Source organism: Pteropus medius, unplaced genomic scaffold (genome assembly GCF_902729225.1).
Source record: "Pteropus medius unplaced genomic scaffold, Ma_sr-lr_union100, whole genome shotgun sequence".
In the NCBI taxonomy this organism is placed as follows: domain Eukaryota; kingdom Metazoa; phylum Chordata; class Mammalia; order Chiroptera; family Pteropodidae; genus Pteropus; species Pteropus medius.
The window spans coordinates 4005545-4026394 of record NW_024354498.1 but is presented as its reverse complement, the minus strand read 5'-3'; the positions used below and the strand labels follow the sequence as shown (position 1 = coordinate 4026394).

Genomic DNA, 20850 nt, shown 5'->3' with positions numbered 1-20850 from the left:
TGGAAAAAGCAAAGGAGAATGTTCTCTGACCACAACATAATTAAGCTGTAATAACAAAAACGTTAAATTGTTATTTAACAAATAACTTATGGGTCAAAGAAGTCATAACATATATTAGAAAGTATTTGACTTGATCAATAATAAAAACATATATCAAGACATGAGGATACAGCTAAAGATCTTTAGAATGAAATTTATATTTTAAATATACATAATAGAAAAAGAGAACTGCTTAAAATTAATAAGTTAAGCTTCTTGAGAAGTTTGAAAAAGAACAGCAAAATAAATCCAAAGAACCCTCATGAATGGGATTAGTATTCTAATAAAAGAACCCAGAGAGATCCCTCACCACTTCTGCCATGCGAGGTTACAGCTAGAAGATGCTGTTTATGGAACCAGGTGGCAGGCCTTCACCAGACACCAAATCTGTTGGTGCCTTGATCTTGGACTTCTCAGCCTTCAGAAATATGAGAAATAAATTTCTGTTGTTTATAAAAAAAATAATAAACGCAAAGAAGGAGAAGGAAATAATAAAAATAAAAGCATTAAATGATATAGAAAAAAAAGACATAAAACAAAGGTTATTAACAAACCCAAGGTTGTTCTTTGTAAAGATAATTCTGACAAAATTAAGAGGAGGGGAGGAGAGAAGGAGGAAAGAAGAGAAGAAGGGAAAGAGGAGGAGAAAAAGAGAGAGTGTAAACAAATAACCAATAGAAAGAATTTAAAAAGCAATGTAACTGAATATGCTATAATCAAGGAAGATAAAAGGATCTTAGGGACAACTTTATTCATTAATTTTGAAACTCTAGATAGAAACAGGCAAATTCTTTCAACTTTATTCATTAATTTTGAAACTCTAGATAGAAACAGAACAAATATATAACTTGCTAAGAAAGGATCAAGAAGAAATAATAAAACTGAACAGATGTATAACCATTAAAAGTCTCAAAGATTTTCCTGCAAAGGAAACTCTAGGGCCAGATATTTTCACTGGCGATTCTTTCAAATACTTAAAGAACAAGAATTCCAATCTCACAAGAACTCAAATAGAGAAAAAGAGCTTAGCCTAACTCATTTTTATCAGGCTAGCATATCCCTGGTGCCAAAACCTGACAAGGAAAGGCCTCACATTTTTACCCATTTTATAAATCAAATGAGTTTGTTTATAGAATTCTCTGGAATGCTCACAAAAATGTCTAGCAGCAATTTCAAATCTTGTAAATTGGGGTAATTCGAATAAATATAGGACAAAAGGAACCAACTTAACCAACAAAATTTTTTGAAGATAAAGTCACCAAGAACTAAAGCCAGCAATGCTGTAGTAAGAGAAACAACATCCCATATGCTCCCCACCCCCCAAAGTCCTAAAGATGACAGAAACTGGGTTAATTGTTAAGTGCTGAATATGAAGTCCCAAATAGCAGCTCTGTGTGTCATTTGTCAGAGCACAAAGTAGAGTCAATGGTGAAGTAGAAGGCATGATTGTAATATGAAGCTTTCACGTCTCTAGAAGCGAATGGAAGGAAAATGATTTGTTTGGTCTTTATAGTGCAAAATGATTTTCTTAATAAGCATTAAGTGATTTCTAATGCAGAAAAAAAAGGTTTATTCAATAAAACAAGTGAATCAATATCAGATGTGCAAGATTAGAAATAAATTATGCACTTAAAGAAATACTCATAAAACCTGGTAAAAGGTGTTATATTTTGACTCCCTCACTCATCTCCAAATTTCTCCACTGTCTTCCTACAGTCTACCATTGGCTTGATTACCCATGTGTGAATTACCCAAGGCAAAATGAAAGCCTATTTTATCTCCTCTCACTCTTCAGGATCCTCTCCCAATGCTCGTAATAACTATGTTTGACAATACAAACAAGCAGAATAGCATAGGGTACAAGAGCATGCATGGTAGAACCATCTGTCTGCCTTCAAATCCAAACTCCACCACTGACAGTGCAACCTTGGCCTGTTACTTAATCTCTCTGGACTTAAATTTCATCTGAAAAAAAAATGGAGATAATGATTGGATCTATCTCACAGTGTTCCTGTGGGGATGAAGTGAGATTATATAATGAAGGTCTTAATACAGTCAAGAAGTGTTAGCTATTACTACAAGTATACTTAGAAGACAAGTTTATAGTATACTCCAGTGCTAAATGTAAATAGATTTTAGAATTATTTTCTACATTCATTCATCTAGTTTACAAATATTTACTGAGCTTCTATTACATGCAAAGTACTATGCTACAGACTCAAGATACGATAAACAAGACATCACCCCAACTTTCCTGCCCTCAAGATATCAAGATATCAAGATATCTTTCCTGCCCTCAAGAGCTTACAGCCACTACTTAGATTCATTGGTCATTGGTGTGGCCAAATAAATAGTGATTTTTTTCGACTTAAAAGACACTTTCTCTTCATGGTCCATGAGACCCAACTTGTCCTAAAAACAAAATAAGGCACCAGAACACAATATCCTCTCCTATACAGACTTGGTTTCCACATCACCCCAACTCCCACAGCACCCAACTCCATGCACATCAGGCAGTCAAAAAACATTTTAAAATTGATTGGGTCTGGAATTTGTTCCTGCACAATAATTCTATCAATGTGTAGAGAAAAGGAAAAAGAGACTCTCCTTAAAAGCATCTTCAGGGTGTTCATCTACACTGGAGGATGGGACAGGGATGAGGCAGAAGCACATGGTTTGTATCATCAGGAGATCATGTTTGAGAGGAAGTGAAGTACTAAGGGAAAGCGAGCCACCCACCAATATTCTGAGCCCTTTCTTGCTTTTGTCATCACATCAGGCCAACTCCTACTTCAAGTCCCAGCTTGGCCATTTGTTAGCTCTGTGGCCCTGCTCAAGTATTTTAACCTTATTTATAACAATAAACTATTAGCATTTATTGTAATAATGGTGTTTTTATCCTCTAAATTATAATAGGGTAATTATAATTTATAATTATAATAAATATTTGTATTGGTTATAAGATTTCTGTTATTTATATCAGCAAAGTCACAGAAATAACCACTATTTTTGATTCTCAAAGGAAACAGGAAGTGTAAATTAGTAGTGGCTTCAGAATTTCTATGTAGAAGGAAGGTGGGAGCAGAAATTTGGTTCGGAGGAGCCCTTGAAAGCTGCATGTGCACAGCACTTTAGGTAAGAGAGAGAACACTTCGATGGTCCATTTCAAAATAAGAGAAGAGTTGTCAGAGGATAGGGAAGCCAGTCCAAAGAGAAGAAAAGGGGAAATAGTGAAACAGAATTTCAGAGTTCTAGATAAATGATCATTCTCCTTCCCCAGATTTTACTGTACCATGTCATTTCAAAATCTGTACCCATTACTGAAAATTATTCAAAAACAATTGGATTATTGAGAAGAAATGAGTCAACAATAGAATCTCTAAGAAAAAGAAAATATCTAAAGAAAAGAAAGTTTCAAGAGGGTGGGAGTGAAGAGTTAAAAACAAAACAAACAAGAATACAGCAATTAAAGGGATGGGGATTTGGAATGAACAGGAGGTGGGGAACAGGACTTGAAAGAAAAAAAAGCAGCTCAATATTCATCATTTCTACAACATTATCATTTAGAAATAGCTTCACTCACCTGACAGGAAATTCAGAAGAAATGATGGAGAAACTCTTTACAAATCTGAAAATGAAAGAAGAAAAGAAAATTAGATCAATGGAAAATGGACCTTCTTGGCACCATAATGCTTGAATACTGCAGTCAGTCCATCAAGCAGAGGCCCTACAGACCCCCTACTATATACCAAAGCTTGAACTAGGCAGCAAAGTTACAAAAGAAATGGAGGATGCAAACTCTGCTCTTAAGGAACATATTATAATCTAGAAAACAAGCCAAAGCCAGTTTAGAGGATGATCTTGTTAACGTTTTAGTAGCATTTTACTGCTCAGTTTCAGGCTTCATTAACAGTATCATAGGGACACTAGACAATAAAGTGATCGGATCTGGAGAGGGGTGGTCCTTTATAGAGACCATGCCTTGTTAGATAATTTTTCATGTTTTTGTGACTTAACTTCCCTAGAACCTAAAGTCTTTGATTTTAAGGAGTGGGTCATTTATGTCACTTGTGCTTCCAAAGCCAGAGGCAGAATTCTTTCTCCATATAGGGGCTAAATAAATAACTTTCTATTGATTATTAAACTTGGCTCAGAGTTGAAAAGGGAGGCGAGGGCACTGGCAATGACAAGAGTGAAGGACGAGGCAAACGCACACTAGGGAAAGCAAAGAGTGTACCTACCCAAGGCAGAGAGCATTGTTGACAGCATGACTTGTATCTTACAGAATATTCCATCATGCTTTACTTCAAAACCAAAACATTGGTACAGCTATTAATTCAAAGATGACAGTCACTTCACACAGTGGTATCCTCTCATGTGAAATAGAGACATAATGATTTTCAAATCAAGATTTGCAAGAAGAAACAACACATAGGATGATCTTAGAACCAGCTGACCTAGCTTCAGTCAATACTTTTATGACAGAAGTTCAATGCTCAAGGAGAAATCCAGAATATGAATTCAAAGAATAAGGAGTTAGGATGAGTTTCTATTGATCACAATGAGTTCTTTAAGAGGAAAAAAAAGAGTTCTTAATAAATTAAAGCCCAATATATCAGAGAAATTTCATTAAGCGATGTTTAAAGAAGACAAAAATGAAGTCCAAGCACATTATCCAGTTGTAGGATGAGAAAATTACAAACACATGTCCCAATGCTCTATGTGGAATGAATGTAGAATTAACAACTGAAAAACATTAAAATAATCAAACAAAGAAACAAATTGAGTGTGACTTGAGTAAGGCAATAATTTCATTTCACATTTGTGTAAATAAGGATTTTCTACATAGGGATTTTTGATGAAATTTCACAACTCAAGTACACTGCTTCTTCCAAAACCTTATTGATAACCACAAAAAAAAAAAAAGCACACTTAATGGTTCCCGATAATCCGGTTTATTAATAAACAACATGAGGCTCTCTTTTCTCCTTTGGAACACTTTCAGGTGGAAAAATAGGGCAAACAATAGTGAAATGCTTTGCCCACTGGATGAAAAAAATTAAAAAGTTTAATAATATCCAAAGCTGGAAAGCATGTGGGGAAATAAACACTTGCATACACTGTCATAGAAAAATAAACTTTGGGAAAATAATTTAACTACATTTTGAAATTTTAAATGTGCACACCTTTTGTTCCAGAATTCTAATTCCAGAGATTGTCCCTATCAAAATGTTGACATATACATAAAAATATACAAATAAACATTGTCATTGCAACTTTGTGGGAGGGGGAAAGAAAGCCTAAGTATCTATCAATAGATAAATAGTTAAATAAATGATGGTTTAGCCACATTATGGAATATTATGCAATGCTTTTTAAAAAAATGAAGTTAATCTTTAAGTATTGACATATAGCAATTGTCAATACATATAAGTCAAGTGAAAAAATTAAGTTTCTTAATAATAATAATATATATATAGGATGTTAAGAAACAAGCAAAGCTATATATCTGTATGCTTATTCTATAGTGACAAGTGTGAATTCATACAAAAAACCTTGAAGGAAACCCATCAAGCCTCCACAGATAGAAGTGTGACAGGGGAAAAGACAAATCCAAATTTTTACTCCATAGAACAACAGACATGTATTCATGTATTACTTATACAATTAAATATATTTCTTCTAGGGAAGAAAAGCAGAACAGAAGGAGGGCCAACTCATTTAGGTTCTCCAAACAAGAACTCTTAAGTCAAGCTCAGAGGGAGGCTAACTGGGAGGTAATGCCATCACTTGCTCAGCTGGATGCCACCTCCCCTGGCCCTGCTCTAACCTAATTAGAAAGGCCCCATTGAGAGCTCAAAGATTTCTGGTCTTAGAGCCAAGAAAACAGCTTTTCAGCCGGGGAGCAGGAACTCAACTTGAGCAAGTTGTGGAAAAGAATGTCAAAAGCAATGATGTGAAAATACCTGATGGACACAGAGCCTAAAGTTAATTAAAGAATTGCACATCCTTCAGCCTCCAGATGTCTCCTTGCCACCGTCGCTGCCGCACACCCACCATCCTATATCTCCTAGAGAAACTAAACAGGAATCAGGATCCGAGCAGCACCAGCACTCCAGAAACAAAACATAGTGATTGCCAGTGTTTGGGCTTCTTAAATCACTGAAAGAAAAGGGTAAGTCACGAAAGGAACTATACTGACTTATGTAAGACATGGCATGGAACAGAGAAGATTCTCAGAGAACAGCAAATTCAATTGCTAGGATTAACTGAAATCTTCCACAGTTGCCGACTGCCACCAAACTATGACATCAGAAGGTTGGAAATGCATCCAACTTCCTCTATTTACCAAGCTGGCTAAAATCCAGGGCAGTACCAGAATGACCAGGGGAAAAAAACAAGCAGACTGTACAAGTGGTTTGGGTGAGAAGGAAATTATCTCTGTATGTACTTCGAGCCCTCTCCAGTGCAGAGGAAGCTCTCAAAGGAACCTCTCAGAGAGGCTGCATCCAGAATGCCAGACTTCCTGGAAGTGCCATATGAACCAGCTGCAGGCTTTGTCACAGGTATGATAGGAGCTCCGAGGAAAGGCACCTAATCTGGTGTAAGGAAATGGATCCAGGGAAGTTTCCCTAGGGAGGTAACGGTCATGCTGCCTCTGGAAGGATGTGCGACTCTCTTTATGTGAAGAAATGGGAAAGAGCATTCCAAAGAGAGGAAATGGCCTAAACCAAAATATAGAGCCAAAGATTGGCATGGAGTGGGCATGACTCAGAATCAGTTTGATGTTTCTGAAGCATAAAGAGTAAAGCAGAGACTTGCCAGAAGGGACCATGGAGACATGGAGCAGAAACCTGATGGAACATAAGAAAAATAGAGTCTGTGAACAAGCTGGGAAAAATCCACATTGCATGTCCAGATGGAGGTTGTGATGGATTATGAATAATATCCACTATGTATACAAGGCACTCACAGAAAGAAGATGGCAACTAGGTGTTTTCCATCTCTACCATGGGCAGAGATGGTGCCTAAAAGGTGGTTTAAAGCACAGCCCAAGGAATTTATTAAACGGCAGGAAAAATATGCTGGTTTGATCATTGTTATATTGTAAAAGTGGCTGAGAGAGTTTTTGGAATTGCTTTTTGAAACATCTAAAAAGATGACCTCTTAGTCACTCTAGTGAGGCTGCATGCTGATGTGGCATGAACTAGGCCAGGAAAAGCAGCTGGTGGACCTCTTGCAACTGCTGGCACCACGTTATTTTTTCTGAAGCACTGAGAGCTTTCTTTTTTCTCCTCCTCTTTCTCTTGTCTTCTCTTTCTCTCTTTCCGTCTTCTACTCTCCTTCATCCTACACATTTCCTCTTTTCCTTCTCTCCTTTTACCTAGCTTGAGGCTTGCTAAACATATTCCAGGGGCTAGAATGTTGCTGGTTACTTCTGCCAAGAGCTAGAGACAGGGAACAGTATTAAAGACCACCCAACATGGTAGAACTAAAGGTGTTTCAAAACAGCATGACTTTCTTTAGGGTGGGAACAATTACCACCTTAAAAGTAAATGCATAAGCAAGGACATACCAATTCTTTCTTAGAGCATTAATTTGCTATTTCACAAAAAGAACACTTACATACTCGATTTTTTTAAATGCAAGTCTTACATTAAGCTGCAGTCACACAAAGTTAACTAGAGGTAAACTTTCTTCCATTTGTATGAAAACACTTCACCAGGAACACTGAATTTAGGTAATTACTGCAACCTTACATCAATCCCAATTTCCATGCCTGAAATTTTCTAATTAACTCTTAACTTCTTTTTCCACTGGGTAGCAACAAGTGCTGGGCATTTTCCTCTATTTAAAATAATTTGATATTGTATTTTCAATAAATGAAATAAAATACGACTAAAAAAATAAATAGATGTGGAAGAAACAATTATGTGTGTAGGATGGGCCCTACCAAGTAGATAAGAAAACCACCGTGTCAGTTTTTCCTTTGTTAAGTTTTTGTTATATATTTGACACTTGGGCTAAAAATTAAGGCTGGTGCATTAAAATTTTTCTGTTTCCAAATTTATTTGCCACTTGAGACGTACTGAACACTTAACTGCTCCTTAGTCTAATCCAGGGAGTAAAAGACGAGGAAACTTTTGCCTATAAAGTTTTTATTGTTCCCACTGGAAATGAGTAAGAAGTTACGTTATTATCGAGCCTTATTTGACAGATAAACTATGGAAGATAGGAACTTGGCAATTTATTAATATCGTTTTTTTAATTCAGTGTGAGAGCCTCATACTCAACCTCTACACTGCTGTGTCTCTGCCGACCTTGCCAGCATGAGAAATTTCTAGCTCTTTCTCTTAAGTGGTAGATTGCAAAACTGGCCCTAAGTTCTCCCTACCCCAGATTGCCTGTCCATACGTAATGTGACTTTGCAGTTCCTTCTATCAAAAGGTGCTCTGTTTCTCCACCCCTTGAATGTGGGCCAGCCTTGCCACTTGCTTTGTCCAATGGGACATTAGCAAATGTGATGCTAGCAAAAGCTTGAAAAGTGCTTGAGCATGGAAGTTTGTTCTTTCTTGATGCTCCTGGAACCCCAAGCCACCATGTAAGCTTGCAAACAAGGCTGAACTGGCCTGCCAGATGGAGAAAGTCACATGCCCAGTCACCGCCTTCGTGCCAAACCCCAAAGACAGTCATCTCGCTGACTGGCAGCTGACTACACGTGCATGAGTGAGCCCAACTGAGACCGGCAGGACTATCCAGCTGAGCCCAGCACAGATTGCAGACTCAGGAACTGGAAACTAATGAAATGGCTGTGGCTTTATTTAAGCCCCCAAATTTGGGATGTTTCGTGTCATAGAAAAAGCTAACTTATATACCTTCTTTCTTTCCTTCCTTCCTCTTCATTCTTTCTCTTCCTCTCCATCTACCCTTCATTCTCCCAATGCTTCTTTCTTCTTTTCTTTCTACAAGAACTACAAGTACCCATTTAAGGGCCCACTGGGTATAAGACATTGGCCTGGGCTAGTTCAAATTCAAAGCCTGCCTCATTTTCTTCCAACCCACTGGCTCTGAAGCCCTCATAAGCAGACTCTGCAGACCTTGCATGGTCTATGAGCCCCACTCATAAAGTGATTCAGCAAGATGTTTCTGTGGACCAGCAGGCCATAGAGTGGACTCTTGGCAGTTTGTAGCCCATCTCTGGGCATTTGGTGGTGATTATTTTCCTGGGAGAGTCATTTATCATTGTGACCTGGTGAGTGGACCACTGAAGTGTATGCTAGCCCTCCCCTCTACCCATTGCTCCTTGCCACCATAGGGGAAGTGTATTAAGAAAATGAGCCTTTCAAGCCAAGGGTTAAGGGGTATATAGCCTAACATCCCTTCCCTCACATGGCTGCCCTGGCTGCCCAAGCTACTTGAGCAGAAAATATATTTATAACTACAGGAAACAATGTACTGTGAGTGGTAAAATGCTTATGTTTCCATTTGTTTACTATACAAATCAAAGAAAATCAATAGGATCATCTTGCTAATGACATCAAACAGTTCAGTACAACTCAGAAGCCAGAAGGTCATTTCTTAAAATGCCTTTCTTCCTCTTCCACATTTATAGTCTGTACTTTATTCCCATTATAACTTATTTTTTTCCCTGAATGATTTTTTTTCAGACATTTTAAAAGCATACTTTTCCCTGGTGTCCTGGAACCTGCCATTGGTTTGTGGTTACAACATTAATGTTTAGAGAGTTCAAATTAGATGTCAGAGTTAGATAAATATTCATTTTTCTAAATGATTTTTAAGTGGGACTTTTTTCTCCCTTAGGATTCCCTAGAGAAGTTCTCTTCTCTAGGTGCATGAATGAATGCATTTCAAAACTAATCACCAAAATGTCAGGTGGACAGAGATTTTAACAGCTTACATCAACAAGTACAAATTAGAAGTACACCCTCTGGGACACATTTCTAAAAAATTTCTCAATTTCTCAATGCTGTCTTCTGGCAGAGCAAAGGAAGGCTTTTTTTTTTTTGCCTCAAGCATCTTCCAATATCTCCCTTTCTATGTTCTAAAATTGTCTATAGGACATCCCCATTTAAAAAGAACTACTTTTTCTCCTCATCTTTTCTTGATAGTAATAACCCCTTCCATTTGTACAGTGATTTATGGTAGAAAAAATGTTTTCGCATACATGATCCCAGGTGACTCACAAATATTAACAGAGTAGCCACCAGGCAAATTCCTAGCCCCATGGTAGGTACTGGGGATATACTGGAAAGTAAAATAAGTCCTGCCTTCAGTGAGCTTATTGTCCAGTAAGGAAAAAAGATATGATACAAAACCTAACAGCAAGAAATGCAAAACTGCAACTGTGATAAGCGCCACCAAGAAAAGCATGTGGATCTGCAGACGAAGATAATGGGATTTGACCCAGGGGGTCAGGGCGGCTTCCCTGCGGAAGTGATGCTGAAATCGGAAGGATAAGTGGGCAGAGTTAACCCAGCAAAGAGGCAGAAAAAGACCATATCAAATAAAAGAAGCAGTATGTGCAAAAGCACTTTGGCAGGAGGGAGTTTGGCCCATGTAAGGACGAAAGGCCAGAGTGGGCAAGGCACAGATGGGTAGGGGGAGTACTCTGAGAGATGAAGCTGGAGGACCAAACGAGGCTCAGCTCACACTAGGTCTTGGTGGCCAAGGGGAGGATTTGTGTCTTGTTCTGAGAGCAATGAAAAGTCACAACAAGATTTTAAATAGACTGTGATGTATTCACATTTTGACAAGATTGTTCTGGCAGTTAAGTGGAAAATGGATTGGAGGAGAACAGAGTGGAAGTGGGGTTCCAGTTTGCAATTATTGCTCTCTAGTCTCAAACATTGTTCTCAAGGTCTGAGCAATTAATAAAACAAATATCCAAAGTAAGAGGTATAATCAAGAAAAGGGAGACGATAGATTTGTTTATGTCATACGCACATATACACACGAAGATCTACTGAAATATAATGGGAATTAGAGTTCAGAAAAGGAGGAAGATTCAAAATAATTATAAAAATCGGTTTTCCCTTTGATACCAGGAATCAGCAAATATTTCCTGTAAAAAGTCAGATAGTAAATATTTCCAGCTTTGAAGGCTGTAAGATCTGTTGCAGTTACTCAACTCTGCCACTAGCAAGAAAACAGCCATAGACAAAATATAAATGAATGCGCATGGCTGCATTCCAATGCAGCTTTATTGACAAAAACAAATAGAGAGGCTGGTGGGATTTGGCGTGTGAGCAATACTTTGCCCAGCTGTATACTGGTGATTATAGTATTTGAGGTGAGAAACTAGCTTGGATGAGGATAATGGCGGTGGTGGTGGTTGTTAGTGGTGATGTGATAGAGACATATCTGAGAAGTATTTGGAAGGGAGAATTGATGGGACTTGGGTCTGGATTGGATATTATGGATGAGAGAAGGTCAGGCAGTGCCCAGATTTCAGCTGAGTCAAGTGAAGCTCAGAGCTGGTAAGTGGCCGGGTGTGGCCTAGAACCCAATTCATCTCACTTCTCCACAACTGGTCCAGCGTGCCTTCCCACCACAGCCACCACTCCTCTAGTAGTCCAATCCACAGCTCTCCATCCCATCCCCCACAGTGTCCCAGCATCACACTGTTGCTAGGTTACAAGTATATGGGATGCATCCTGAAAATGCTTTTGGTCATCATAGTCACATGTCATATCCACAGAGTTAAAATCAATTCTCAGCTTTTCCCCCTCACACCAGTCCCTGAAAGACAGCATGAAAATGAGTCAGGTATCAACATCAACAACAAAAAACAGTATAGTAGACAGTCAAGGCCTAATTTGAGGGGGCACAGAATGAAGAAACCAGAAGAGGGTAGGATTAACCAGAGACCAGCTTTAAAAAGATGAACTTAGAGTCAAGCCTGGAGAGGATGAGGAGGGTCAAAGGCAAGAGGAGGAAGGAAGGGCAAGCCCAAAAGTGAGGACAAATGCTCCCTAGGCTGCCAGGGAAGGTGCATAGATAAGTGTACGAAGAGCAGTCCTGGAGCTTTGAGTGGTGAGTGCACAGGCCTTTCTTTTCTGTTCTTGCCTTCCAGCCTTGCCCCCTACTCCCCAACATCTTAAAATTCTGTCCTTGCACCTGTTGCATGAACTCATCCTGAACCATAATCTAGCCCAAGAGGTCTGCGGAGAGGGAGAGGAGGAATTTCTAGTTGGCCTTGTGTCTTAGAATTTTTAGCAATATTTTCATTTAGAGACCCTGCTTGTTCCATGGAGGCTAAGAGGTATTAACAGCCAAGACCACAGTTGACAACATGGTACTCTATATTCCCCTCCTCTCACAAAGAAAAACAGATTCGAGGACCGTATACATTAGAGGAGATCAAAACCAAAGAGGAGAACTAGGAAACAAATAACTAGGTCCTATGGCCTTCACATTTGTATTATCAAACCACAAACATGGCTCTTTACTGCCTAAATAGAAAAGGGAGTCATGTTCCATTCTGAACTCTTATCCATGAAGAGGAGAAACCATAACTATCCTTCAAGAAAGCAAAGTTTTTCCTTGCAACTTGTCCTTAACTGAACCTGCTCAGGGGTTGGCCAGACTCAGTATCTCTAATTCTCTCTTCCTAGCCTCTCAAACTGATTTCAGTCAGGCGATCTCCTTAGAAACTGAAAAGCAGTGCCATTCCAAGCAGCTCTCCTATATCCAGGAAAATCTCCCAGTTGCGGAGTGCCCTTCTCATTTTTTTCATCCTCTCATCAGGGTGTTCTCTTAAAACATCAACACTACCTGCTCCTTTTGCTTACATTGCCTTCAAATGACTACTTGGCTCCACCGGAAGTGGAGTTATTTTTGCAGACTGAATGGTGTGAGGTAGGGTGGGGAAAGCCTACGATGGTGGAAACTCCTCTCTCACCAGGGAACTTGGCCGTGACACCAAGCCCTGGCCTCACACCAGAGCAGGGCCATCCATTTTCTTATTTTAGAATGATCCTCTTTGACTCGCCCAGTGCTGAGATTTGTCAGTGTGTTTTTCCAGGAGACCTGGCAAACAACAAGTTGACAGGTTCAATGGTTTTCATTGATAGCCCCAATGGAGTCCTGTGAAGACTGCAAAACTGGACACACAAACAGCCCATAAAAATCCTACCTCCCACAAGTGTCTGGACTCTGCCTTTTCCCAAATGACCTACCAGCACTGATGCAGCATGGGTGGCTTCGCAGTATTTTTTTAAATGATTTTTCCAAAACTGAGGTGTTCCAAGTGTAGGAGTATTATTTTTTTCCCTTGCAGTAAGAGACCAACTCCCCGGATATTTTGGGGAAACAAGAGCAGACCACATGAGTGAAATGACTCCCAAAGCTAATCACTTGCCACAAGACTGAGGAGTCTGCATGAACCGTGAGGTGCACTGGGTTTGTCTGTTACAAGGTCTGTAACTCACTTTAATACACTACAGGGAAAGCAGTGTGATATTATGTGTGACTAATTAGTTTGATCTTCAACCCTATGAGGGGGTTAGCAAACTTGACAGCAGAAAAGCCACTCTCCAGAGGCAGCTCCTACAAGTCCTTCTGCCACCCAGACCTCAACCAACAATCTGCACTTTGCCCATCAACGAATGGAATGCCAAAAACATTCTACTGGTGAAACTAATGACTCAACTAGAGTGATGAATAAAATGCTGAGAAAAATAATAACATTATTTCTCTCATCAAAAGTATAACAGTCACACAGGTTAGTCTCAGGAATTGATGGAAATTTTTACAGTAAAAAAAAATCACAAGGTGTATATAAAACAGAATATTTCAATTGGTCTCTTGGTTTCTCATTGGAAAGGTCAGGTTGAAAGGAAATGAACCCATATGGTAAAGTCAGGTTATAGCTAGTGGAGTTCCTCAGGAATGAATATTCAGTAACTTCCTAACTCCTCGTGAATTGTTGCTAAATATCAGCCATAGGAAAGAAAGGTCTCTCCTTGCCCACCCACAAAGCAAGTGGCAGAGTATTTCAAGGGGCATAAGTCCCTGCCTTTGAATTCTGGCTCTGCCATTTGCTGCCCCTAAAACCTAGGGCAAGTAACTCAATCTCTTTGTGTGCCTCAGCTTCCTCAACTGTAAAATGGAGACAGTATCAACAATGTCCATCTCACAGTTATTGGGACACGAATTATATTCTTAGACAAGACAATGACAAAAAATGTGCAACTTGCTCTCTATTAAAAAGAATAGATCGTCACTTTTATTAAGACGATCATGTTGACCAGAGTCAGGCTAATACTTTTTGAACACACCAGGAAACCTTAACTCCAAGTGGCAGAACATTCCTTTTCACTCAACTGCTCTGCCACAATTTTTCTTTGCTTCTAGAGATGAGACTAGACTGGACCAGTGCTTTGATATTTTCTCTCAGACAGGTTTCAAATGAAAATATGGAGGAGAAAAATTTATCTTAAAGGAATCAAAATTATAATTCTTAGAGAACATAGTAAACCTTTATTTGCTTATAAGCTGTTTAGATAAAATTATATGATTAGACTAGAAAATGCGTTCTCTCTAGAGCTTGTGTAAAATTGCTTTCTTCTTAATACACCTCAAAATGTCAACTCGAGGGGAAGGAGTGGGACTATGGGTGGATTGTCATTTTTTCATTGTGGTTTTCTGTAATTAATGATAAAGACACATTATTTTTAAAATGAGAAAAATAAATCTCACAGGCATAGTGAATTTTATGGGCTTTTTTTCTATCCAAGTAACAGCAGAACAAAACTGCACTAAAAATATTCTTAGCTGCTCTATAGAATCTGCATTGTTAGTAATAAGTATTAAGTCGAAAACTAAAGCAAGGAAGTAGATACAAAGTGTCTGGGGGAAAGGAGCAATTTTTGAAAGGTGGCCTGCAAAAGTGTCATGAGAAGAAGACATCTGAGCTAAGACCTGCTGAAGGAGTCAGGGATTGAGCCTGGAGGCTCGCTGGAGGAGCACTGCAGGCAGAAGACATTGCATCCTAGAAGAAGGATCCTTGATGGCCTATTTACCTGGTCACACAAAATCGATAGGAATCAGTCTGGACTTAATGAAACCAAGCAATAAGTCAGACGAAAATTAAGTGATGGGTTGGCATGGCATTAAGATAAGAAATGATAGCCAAAGTCTAGTAAATGAAGGCTATGGTCAGACAGGATTCTAAGTGCTTTATTTATACTAACTCAGTCCCTACAATGACTCTAGCTAGGGCACATGTATAACTTAATGTCAAGATGGGGCACCTAAAAGTTACGTGAGACACTATTAATGCAGAGCAGACAGGCATAAATCAGGACTGTGTCAGGCAAACTGGGATATATCACCACCCTACCCAGAAGGCATACTATTATAACTGCTTTATAGAAAAGGAAACTGAGGCATGGCACAGAAAGGTTTAATAACTTGCCTAAAGTCACAGAGGTAAGTGGCAGAGCAAGGGTTTGAACTTGGACAGCCAAGCTGCAGAGCCCACCCTCTTGATACCTACACAGTATTGCTTTTCTGTGTTTCTTATGCTAGGAAGCTCCTGGCGCTAGAAACCTGGGTTATATTTATCAGAAGTAGGAGGTTAGGCTGGAAAAAGCACCAGCTTCTAGAGTTAAACACCATCACTTTACAACCTCTCCAAGCGTCTGTTCAGTCATCTGTAAAACAAAGCTACTGAGACCTACCTTACAACAACACTGCTGCAACACTCAGCGATGCAATGTTTGTGAAAATACTTTAGAAGCTGAAAAGTACATCATAGATATTAATTCTATAGAAAGTTATCATATGTAAAAATCTGCATTTTCTCTGCACAGGGCCAAAAAGTAAATATTTTCTGTAAAAGGCCAAATAGTGAATATTTTAGGCTTTGCAACCCATACGGTCTCTGTTGCAACTACTGAACTCTGCTGTTGCAGCATGAAAGCAGTCACAGCCAATTTGCAAATGAGCATGGCTGTGTGCCAGTAAAACTTTATGTACAGAAATAAGTGGAGGGCCACAAACCCATAGTTCGCCAACCACTGACCTAGAGAAATGGTATTTAAAATTGCAACCCCTCAGTGCTCTGTGTGTCTCTTTTCTAATTCATTTTCCTCCATAGATAGCACTAATCACTGATATAGTGTAAATTTTATCTGCTTCCTCCATTAGAAAATAAGCTTTGTTGAAGGCAGAAGTTTTGTCTGTTTGGTTCACTGTTGAGTCCCCAATGCCTAGAGGAGTCTCTGGCACATAGTAGGAACTTTATAAATATTTGTTGAAAGAATGCATGGATGAATGAATGGAAAGATTTTAAAGGAGTTGGACATACTATTGGGAAAGAAAGGCAAATCCATGGCAAGTAAAATAAAAGGAAACAAAGAAAGAGAATTATATCTGAAAACCTAGAGGAAGAAAAACGACTGCAAATGAACTCAAATTCCGCTTTGTGGTTCCTTGTAGGCAAAGGGAAAAGGATTAGTTCCAAAACAAATTTTGTGTGTTGTGAACTAAAATCTTATAAAAATTTCCAAAATAGCTGGTTAAAATCTAAAGAAATTATTGGCTTGATTTAGCTTTAGTTAAGATAATAGTTTGTGGTTCGTTCGAGATCAACGAATTATGTCTGTGTGTGTGTGTGTGTGTGTGTGTGTGTGTGTGTGTGTGTGTGTGTCTATGTGTGTGTGTGTTTAATTTTCTCCCCAACCCTAGCAAAAGTGGATTCAGTTGTTCACTGGGAGTGATAAGGAATTGATTCAGCAGGCTTTGCGGGAAAACATATCTGTGCCTAGTTTAGTTCAGGGCTTGGCAAATTATAGTTCTAATTTTTTTTCCATAGTTCAATTAAAGCTCATGGTTAAAGCTAATAGCAAAATATTGCTTAACTGAATAGAACTTTTCTAAAGAGAGGATCTTTGCATAGGGTGCTTCATATAACTCTTTCAAACCAAGATCTATATAACATATTCAACTGATGTTACCTGATGTTTGCTGGAAGAAAACACTACTTTACCTCTACAAAAGCAAGTGAGCATATCTAATGCACAGCTCACAACCTAAACAATATTCAGCTTTCCAGACACAGTGCTTAGCAAGTTTTGCTTAGCATAGAGTGAACAACATTGGCAAGATCCTTCGAAAGAACTATGATCTCAATATTCAAGTACCTACTGCATGCCAACAGGCAGCGAGGCTGGAGAACTTTGTTGTTAGGCTCATGAGTAACTTCTTAAAGGAAGAAAATTCTCGCTTACTGATTGATTTAATATGTAACTGTGAAAAGAGCACTGGACTTCGAGTTAAAAGACTGGGGTAAAGGACTAAAGGAATGAAGGAATAGTAATGGAATAAAAAAAGAAAAGGTGAAAATGAAGAGAAGAAAAAAATAATGACGGAAAAGAAAAAGGAATGAAGTTTTGAGTCATCACATGGAAGACCCTTGAAAACATGATGCTAAGTGAAAGAAGCCAGACACAGAAGGCCACACATTGCATAATTCCATTTATATAAAATGTCCAGAATAGGCAAATCTATAGAGACAGAAAGTTGATTAGTGGTTGCCAGAGGCTGGGGAAGAGGTGGTGGCCATGGGCGGTGACTGCTAAGGAGTGTAGGGCTTCTCTTTGGGGTGATGAAAATGTTCTGGAATTAGGTAGTGGTGATGGTTATACAACTCTGTGAATATACTAAAAACCATTGAATTGTATGCTTTTAAAAGGTGAATTTTATGGTATGCGAATTATTTCTCAACAAAAGAAAAGAGAATAAAAAAGAAAAAGCTAGAAAAGAATAAAAGACCTGGCTCTGCCATCGACTAGCTTTGTGAGTTGTAGGCAAGGCATTTAATTTCTCTAATATGTTTCCTCATCTGAAAAATGAGGGTAATATTAACCTACTTCCCAAGTTGTTGCGAGATGCAAATGAGAAATCTTTGTATAAGTAAGTTTGGAAAAAATGTATAATACTACAGATTCAAGGCAGTTTCACTCAAAATCTTAAGGAGGTTCTTCATGAAACTTTATGGTCATCCTAAGGTATTTCTATAAAAGCAATTGGGCAAGACAATTTGGCAAAGAACAAGAAAAGAGGGCTTGACCTACTAGCACCAAGACTCATTAGAAGGCTACAGTAATCAAGTGTAGTATTCACTCAGGGTTAGACAAATATGCTGGGAAGCCAAATCTGAGCAAGCCTGAACGCAGGTTTATGCATATATAGGCACTGATATACCAAAGGAGGTGCCAGGGTAGATGCAGCTCAGGAGGGCAAGATCAACTCTTCAATAAATGATCCTGGGATAACTGGTTTTCCACATGGAAAAACAAGCCAAACAGATTCCTCCCTCAAGTCCAATTAGACAAATCATTTCAAAAGCCAACATTTAAAACTTTCAAGAGATAATATAGAAGAATATCTTTGTCTTTGGGATAGGGACACAAAAAGTGCAAAACATAGAAAAGAAGAAATTTGACTACCTTAAAAATGAGAACTTTGTTCATCAGAAAACATCATAAAAATGAAAAAATAAGCCACAAACTGGGAGACATTATAACATATATCATTAAAAATTAGTATCCAGAATATATAAAGAACATCTACAATTCAATAAAAAATACAATCTAATAGAAAAAAAAGGGAAAAAAACTTGAACTAGAATTTCACAAAGATAAAATTTAAATAGCCAGTGAACACTGGGAATCAGAATTGTAAATCGAAACCAAAAGAGATATCATACCTATCATTTTAGCTATATTCAAAAGTCTGACTATGCTGTGTTGGCAAGGATGTCAAGCAACAGGAAGTGTCTTACACTGTTCCTAAGAAAGTAATCTGGCAACATCTAGTAGCTTTCAGGATTCAGTTAGATGAACGGATAAGTGAAATGCTAGGGAGGGAGAGTGGAGGAAGCTGAGCACAGTTATTGCTATGGACCAACCCTGCCTGATGTGGGTTCAAAATTTACATGTTGAAGCCCTCATGTCCAGTGTGACTGTATCTGAAGATAGGGTATATAGGAGGTAATTAAGGTTAAATGAAGTCATAAGGGTGGGGCCCTCATCCAATAGGACTGTGGCTTCATAAGAAGAGAAAGATCTATCTTTCAATTTCTCACCTTCCCTCCCTCTGTCCCTTTCTCTCTCCCTCCCTCCTCCTCTCTCCCTTCCTTTCTCCCTCCATTTCTCCTCCCTCTCCCACCCTCCCTTTCCCTCTCCCACTTCAGGACACAGCAAGAAGGTGGCAGTCTGCAAGCGAGGAAGAAAGCACAAAGTCACAGGGAAGCAGTCACCTAGCCATCCATTCTCGATGTTTTCATAGATGTTTACATTAAAGCTAGCCTAGTTAATGTTGTGTGTACCCTTAAAATACCAGATCCAAAGGGCTTAGGGTCTCTAATTAGGAACCCCAAGAGGCCCAAAGGCATGGGTGTTCAGCCTGCTGGGCAGCACATCTGGCAGAGATACAGCATGATTGTAGAAATCTGGTTGAGTGCTAGATCAGGCCACCCTCCCAAACATCTCTGCCTGGTGTGAATTCCAAACATTTAAGGAACCACAGAAAGGGGAATTCCGCATACAATGTCTTGAGGGGAGAATGCTGAGTCATAGCATACTTTTGAACATATAGAAGGTCTAAGAACCCCCACTTGAATGCAGGCAGCCCTGAAATGCCCCAAGAGGCTTAAATTATGCCAAGATTTGGATGCACTTCCAGTCTGGGGAAGAAGGCAGGAGGAAGGGGACAAGCTGAAGATAAAGCTAGGAGGAACATCGATCATTGATGCAAAGCTTGGAAAACAGGTGGGCACATCCTTGAAACTTAATGTCAGGGGCCTCCACACAAAGTTAAGGTCCAAAAATGGACTCCTTGTCCCAAGGGGCTGGGCAGAGAGCCCACAATAGAGATGCCCAGGGAGAAAGGCCTACAGAGAGGAGCATGGAAGTAGAATACAGTAAAGATGAGGTTTGCAGGGGCTACAAGATGTGGTCAAGGGCTCTGAGGCAGAACTCAGAGATATGCCCCCCTGGGCAGGTGTCTGAAAGACCAGAATTGGCTCTGCTGGGGAGCTCAGAATATCAACTCTGTTGACATGATCCCAATAGCCCAGGAACACGGAAGCATTCTCTCCATTATCGGGCTTATTTCCAGCCTTCTGAATGGTTGGTGTCATGCCAACAAAATAACTATACACTGGTGAAACCCCCCCTAGAACAAACCCCACAGGGCTCCTTGCTGTTTTCTCCTAATGGGGTTTTATTAAAATGAGGGAAAATACTTCCCTACTGTTGGCTTCGAAGAGCCATGGTTTGGATTCCTCTAGAAGGTAATTCTTAGGCAAAGATTCAAGAGCAAAAAGTTTATTTAGGATAGTCCCCAAGTAACAGAGAAAGTAGGGAGAAGTGGGGGGCTGAGGCAGGGGAAGAAGGGGGGGTTGGAGAATTTGACAGTGAATACAGGTGTGTTATCAAGCCAGTTACCACTGGGGGCAACTGAAGCTCTGTCCTGGGAGCCAGTGTAGAACACCCGCCTGTCTGAGTTATCCCACCCATGGGCAAAGGAGCTGGGCTGTTTATCCTCTAATTTTCATCAGGCATCTGGGGCTGCTGCCATGGTGGGAAGTGATGGTGTGGGGAGGGTAGTGTTAATTCCTGGGCATTCCCAATCTGCAACATGGGCAGGCAGAGCAGGCTCTCGGGCAGAGAAATGCACAGCGAGTGTCTGGAAGAGGGCTGGTGTGTACTCGAGTGGTCAGGGTCAGGACTGTTGAAATGGACACCCAGTCTCTCTGGAATGAATGAGGAAATATGAAAT

The 20850-nt window shown here is 39.5% G+C and overlaps 1 protein-coding gene across 1 annotated transcript in view; it reads right to left on the bottom strand.

Annotated features, from left to right (window-relative positions):
• The window catches only part of ADGRG2 (adhesion G protein-coupled receptor G2), a 98931-nt gene that overhangs the window by 68066 nt on the left and 10015 nt on the right, over positions 1–20850 (bottom strand). Inside the window, exon 2 of the mRNA XM_039852289.1 lies at positions 3623–3667. The gene's annotated coding sequence lies outside the window, so the exon portion shown is untranslated. The remainder of the gene's footprint in view (positions 1–3622; positions 3668–20850) is intronic.